Here is a 7,096-nt window from a genome sequence, read left to right as displayed (position 1 = left end):
TATATATATATATATATATATATATATATATATACACACACACATATACACACACATATGTATACATATGTATATATATGTATATATAGAGAGAGAGATACACTAACCTGAATTCCGTCACCGCTATCGGCCGCCACGCTCTGCTGCTATAACGTGAATAATTCATTTAAAATTTTTAATATGAGGAATCAGTCGTCAGCTTTGAATTTTGTAATTTTATTAAGAATCAATTATTAAAATCGAAATATGATACTAAATTGTCTTAGGATTTTTGTTCGTTTTAAAGCATAACAATTCGGTTGTAAAAAAATTCTTCACGGAAGTATTTCTTGTTAATTAAATGGATAATGAACTTAAATGTATTGGCATTATAGAAAAATGCAAATTTTAGTATTTATTCAATTATGACCGGTTAGTTAACCGTTGCGAGTAGGATATACTCATAAGCCTCGACGGATTGGAACGGAAGCCGTGCGTAAAATAGAAAGTAAAGTAGAAAGAGAGCGAGAGAGAGAGAGAGAGAGAGAGAGAGAGAGAGAGTGAGTGAGTGGAGGGAAAGTCGCGAGACGAAATCATCGATGAAAGATGAGCCCACATCACCGTTCGTCCTGATGACGTAATTTCCATCTGCCTTGGGGACGGAACCGATCGTCACCAACGAAGGGACCATTAGAATAGAGAAGATTGTCGAGAGGGTTCCTCGATGTCTTTCCTCAACTCCCTCGAGAAGCTCCCGGGACACGTAGTCAACGTCTTTGTTAAGTAACAGATAAGTGTAAGCCAATTCCTCTTTCGCATTGATTTCAATATTACGATTCTGCATCGCAGCCCCGCGAAACACCCGAGATGCCTGGTAGAGTTTATACATTACCATATTTCATTAACCTAAACCTGTTTCGTGCTACAATTATCTGGTTGTAAGGATACCGACGTATCGATGCGTCTTATTGGTTCTTTAAAAGACTCGGACTTCGCTTTTACCTAGTGCTGTTATCGTTAGCGACTAACTTATGTCTCAATATGTACTTTATTACAATTGCGGGTACATAATCCTTATAGGTGTTCAATTAGGGGTACTCGTTGAAGTACCACGCCAACGCTGGCACAATATCGCGTATAATATCGCAACCTTATCGTTCCTCTTTTCATCCGATATTGATAAAATATAAACGACATAACGATCAATATCCAATAACAATAATGACATGGGCCATCGTGCTTTGACGCATGAATCGTTTCGTATGTTATTTCATTGGCTGTTGATGGTCGAGCAGTGTTGACGTCCCGGTTAGTGGATTAAAATATTTAGGCGATAACTGCAGACTAGCTCATAGCTAATTATTTCAATGTTATGATATAAGGAAATTTCATCAAGGAAAGTTCATTTAATTCTATATTCGTGGAAGAATAGTGAAGCCTCGGTGTCGAGAATACCTCAGGATGCCAACGTTTAATATTAATGATTACAACAACACTTATCATAATTACTATCCCCATAATAACATTAGAATTATAGATTAAATATATTAAATAATTAAAAGAAGTATTCTGTAATATAGTGATTGTTATTAAATAGTTAACAAACACGATAATAATTTATTGATATGGGATATGCCGTCCTTAATGAATTTCATGGGACCCGATGCAGAATTTTAATGTCTGGTTGAATGTGACAGAGGGGGGCGGGGGGAGTTCGAGAGAGGGGATTTTCATTCGATTATCCGTTGCTTCAATGGTGCTATTGTCTGCAGGCATAGGGAGCTTCTCGGGAGGCTGAAGCTGCGAAGAAAATGGAAAGTCCGTCATTTTGGGTGAACGAGATGCTGGTGTCGCCTCATCTCCCTCGTCGGTGCTTTAGTTTTGCTCTCTGGGCGTCTTGCCTCGCGGTTTCCGCTCCTATTGGTCCAGACTCTATTTACGTGTCCAGCTGTTGCGGTCAATTAGCTGGTCACAATGAATGAGAAAATAATAAAGGACGAAGTTATTGATTGAAATTATGAAAATCATTGATAAGAGATCGCAAAATTTTTATAATTATAATTAATTATATATTTTTATTAAATATTTTTGGTTATTAATTAACGGAAAATGTACAGATACAGATAGCATTTAAAGTTCTTTGCTTTTTTTCGTTTACTTTTTCCGATAAATTTACAATAATAGCAACACTTAATTAATTTCATAAATGTGATAAAATCACTACGTAAGGGAATTTGAGTGACATGCAAATTGAATATTAAGAAATACGGTTATGAATATTGTATTTGAGTTTTGTAAAATGTATGGTTTATACTCATTATTTATAGTAGAAATATTTGTGTGTTCGTCAAATTTTATTTTAATTAGTCCGTTTTATGTTTTTTGAACTATACATATTTTTATTTTATTTAAATTTTTTTTGTTTTCATTCGTTTTAAATAACTTAATGGTTATTCTGATTTTTTCTCATAAAGTTTGAACAGCAAGTAATTAGTATCAAAATAAACAATTATTTCAATTAAATCGAAAATGTATATATATATATATATATATATATATATATATATATTTATATTATATGAATACTTATTTATTATGCTGTTTATTACAAAAGAAAATAAAAAAATCGATGAATTGTAATTTAATGAATTAAGTAAGTGATTTATTTAACAAATTGCTTGTTAATTAGGCTTATTTTTCTACATAATAATCTTTTTTATCGCTACGATTTGCGATGAAAGAGCAAGTAATTAACGTGTCTTTGAAATATATCAACGGTTTTTCTCCAACGACCTTACTTTTATTATTAGTAATTCGTTGATAGTTGATAATTAAAATATTTTTTAATTTCCTTGAGTTCCATTGTATTCTGATTTTACTCCTATGTAACATTGTATTGGCATTTGGCAGTAATTGTTAAGTTGAATCCGCTCCATTTACAACGTCATGACACGGGTTTAACGAGGCTGCCAAAATTATACCAATGTCGCCTTATGGAAAATGTTAAAGTACTTTGTTATTTATTAATTGAATTATTAAGTTTCATTTTTTAACTTTAAATATCACTTTTTTATTGAAGCTCTAATGAAGTATAATTATGTAAAATAAACACGATATCGCCGACGATAAACTCGATGGATCATACACAAAATGTCTACCTTTTATCGTATGCCTTCTAATACACATTTGCAAAAGGTTTCGTAACCGCTAAAATTTTTTTTATAAGTAACAATAGATTCTCTCATTGTTCACAATGTACAAAATTTCTTACTCTCAAGTAGCTTCCTTGTCGTCACGAAGTGTTAATCTTTATTTTATAAATTATAAAAATCCCTTGAGCAGTGCCTTTCTAAAAATACAAGACGGCGATCGACATATAAAATAGTCTTTTGTATCAACAGACTTGCGAGAGATGCTTGTATCGATTATGTCTTGATATTTTGGTAAAACATGCTCAACTGCAAATTGAAAGGGAGACAATTGTTGCGAAGACATTGTTTATGACTATTATGAAATAAATACTTCTTTTATTTATACTTTTTGTACTTTTTTAAGACGAGATGTTAGTCTAACTTTTAAAAAGTAAAACATTTCTTTTTAATCATTAAGCATTTACAAATTTTTCATAAAATTTTAACGTATAAAAAGTTTATTTCAGATACTAAAAAAGTACACAATTCTGTATTTATATAAACAAATTTGTAACAAAAAGCAGTGATATTAGAACAATATTATTTTCATCAAAGTTCAAAGGCCGCAATCAATAAATGAAATCAATGTCGCTGCTTTTTAAACATCTACGTAAATAGTAACCGTCCTGCTTTTCGAAACTTAACGCAAGTGTATCTATGTATATTAATAATAATTATTTAATAATTAAAGAATTAATATGTGTATAAAGAATGTTGTACATACCGTGTAAGTCACAAACGGGCAATGGTGTAAACGACCGTTATTCTTATTTGTTGCAAAAATCGAAGATTAAAAAATCTAACGAATAATATTAATTTGTGTTACCTTTAATCGTCAAACGATTGGAGCGACTGAGAAAGCGATTTAAGATAATCGAAGACAGAGTTTTAAGAGGACAAAATAAAGCAGAGTGTTAATCGTGCAATTTTTCTACACGCAGAGAGAATTTTGATAAAGAGTATCCTTCACTTTGTTTTCTTATGATATGAAATCCATGTATTTGTACTGCATATTAATTTTAAATAAAAACACTTGATATACATATGTGAAGTCAATGGATTTATAACAATTAAGGTTATCGTTTAAGAAAGTGTAATTATAAGGTATTGAAGAATTCAATTGTCTTCTTGACTCAAATGCAAAAGTAGTAAACAAATTGTAATCGACTCGTATTATATTCGTAAAAGAGAATTCTGCTCAGACTGAAGAATATTTATTTGAAGCATCATGAAAGTCTATTAATTCTCTTTTAAAATAAATATACATTCGAGACCTTGTAATAAGAGAACAATATTTAAAATTATTTGTATAAATTATATAAACTACATACTTTTTATTTTCATCCAAAAGTATTTATATAAGAGATATAGATATGAGTCTTTAAAACGACCTAAAAATATGGATACTTTTTAAAGAAAACTCTCTTTTTCAATAGGTAGTTAAAAAAAGAAAAAAGAAAAAAAAAAAAGAAAATAGTAACAACATAGAAAATACGGAAAATCGAAATGTAAAGAAAGAAATAATATTATAAATGAGAGGCATGTTGTTGCTAAATAAGACTTTGCCTTATCTACTTCTTCTTCAAATCTTATGTTAATTTTTTCTTAATCAATTATTTATCTCTCTCTCTCTCTCTGTGTGTGTTTTTTTTTTTTTTTTTCTTTTTTTTTTTTTCTTTTTTTTTTTTTCTTTTTTTTTTTTTTTTTTTTTTTTTTTTTTTTTTACATACAAACTATTAAAACAGAATTCGCGACTTCCCTTTATTTGTGTCTCTTGAATATTTTATACTAAAGCATAATTCAATTATCTTATATTATTGTATGTATATACTTTTCAAAAGATAAAAAAGAAAAAATTAAATAAATTTTATATATTTTTATTTAAGATTTTCAATTCTCTTAGTAATAATGCATTAATACTTTAGGAATTGATAATCTAGATTATGCGATATACTTACTTAGGATAGTATTTAATTCGAGATACGTGTGGTGTTGTAAAAAGTGAGCTCTATCGTCTATACGAATTCATATCATACAAAGCGAAATAACATTGTTTTGATAATTGAAACAGTGGAATTGTAGAATTTTTAAATGACAACAACAACAAAAAAAACTCGATTTCATAAAATCCATCGGTTAATAGATTAAAATTTATAAGTCTATTTTTTTTTTTTTTTTTTTAAATCATAAAGTATGATGAATTAGGGTTTTCACTTTTATGTCGATATTAATACGTCATTATTTGCATGGCGATGGAATATTTTCGAATTTTTCCCTACTTTACTTATTTACCGAACGAAAAAACAAAACAAAAAAGTGATTACTTATGCTTTAGATTACACTGCATGCAACATATTATTTATTGTAAATGGAAATGTTAGTTTATAACTGCTTCGATTTCTACAAGGAATGTACAGACATTTGCGCGAGATTTTGACAGCCTGGAGCATTTCATTAATTCATAATGCAAAATTCGAAGTTATTAATAAATGTGGCGAGAAATATGATGAAAATTCTGTGCTGTTCGAATATACTTATACTTTTATGAGTTTTAATCAAAATGTATAATATAGTATATTATATGATTTTAAAGCAATTTTTTCAATAATTTAGTAGTTATAATTTTTTTTTTTTTTTTTTTTATATATATGAGACAAAATATCTAAATCAATATAATACATATCATGTGTTAATCGCAAAAACACCAATTATTTATCTTATTTACATAATTATGTTCATCATCAAATTTATCGTTTATGGTAGTCAATAAAATATCATATTATTTATTTTCATTTATTTGTATATTTTATATCGTACAATGCGTTGACTATAGAATTAACGTTAGATAAATAATTAAAATTATAAATTAAAATTTTCATTATTAAAGAAACAATATAATACGTATGGAGGAGCGTAAGTTCAATAAAAATTTTACAACTTAAATGATAAATTAAACACAATTTAAAAGTTTCGTAAAAGCAATTATGAATTTTCGAAAAGTATGTCTTCAAAAAATGTTTGCATCTTTTTAAAAGGATTTTTCGAATTTACACGAAGTCAATTTCATAAAAATTAATCACAAAATTTTAATAAAAAATATAAAAATTTTATTATTCTAAGTAGGAGTCTTAAAATTATCGACGATATGATAATGCACTTGTAGAATAGATAAAGATAATAGTTAAGTTTTACCTGCTGTAACTTGTATTTTTCATTATCTAAAATTCACACATAAATAAATAAATAAATAAATAAATAAACATATTTTAATAATAATATAGAATAGTCGATAGAGATAGTTCCATTTTATACATTTGCACGCGTTAAAAATAATTAAATCCTTAATGCAAATATAAATGATTTTAAATATAAATCTAAGGTAGAGTTTTTTAAATTAGAGAGAGCTTCAGGAGTAAATATTTCATATCTTATATTAAATTTAATAAGTACGCTTACATATCGTTGGTCGATTACATTCATAAATTTAAAGATTAAGATTTTCTTTTTAATTAATAAAAAGTAAGTTTTTATTTTTATTGAATATCAACGAGCTCGATATTGAAATATTATATCAGTGAATTTTCTTTAATACCACGTATAAACATGAATAATGTACTTAAATATCAACAAAATGGTTTAATAATAGAATTTAATAGTGTAATAAATAAATTAATTATTGAATAGTTTTTATTTATAAATGTTTCGCTTATTTTTGAAGTGGCACGCATAAATTTGTTATTTATGTAAAGAAAGCTTTAAAATATATTAAATATAAATAATTAAATATCTGTAGTATACGCTTTACATTTTATATTATACTTTTTAACTTAAATATGCATTGTCGTCAATAATACAAAATGTCAATACAAATACAGATTTTTATATTTGTTGCTGTTGATTTTTGATATTTTTTAAATACATTAATG

This window comes from Ceratosolen solmsi, unplaced genomic scaffold (genome assembly GCF_000503995.2).
Source record: "Ceratosolen solmsi marchali unplaced genomic scaffold, CerSol_1.0 scaffold43, whole genome shotgun sequence".
In the NCBI taxonomy this organism is placed as follows: domain Eukaryota; kingdom Metazoa; phylum Arthropoda; class Insecta; order Hymenoptera; family Agaonidae; genus Ceratosolen; species Ceratosolen solmsi.
This window is presented reverse-complemented; position numbering follows the sequence as displayed.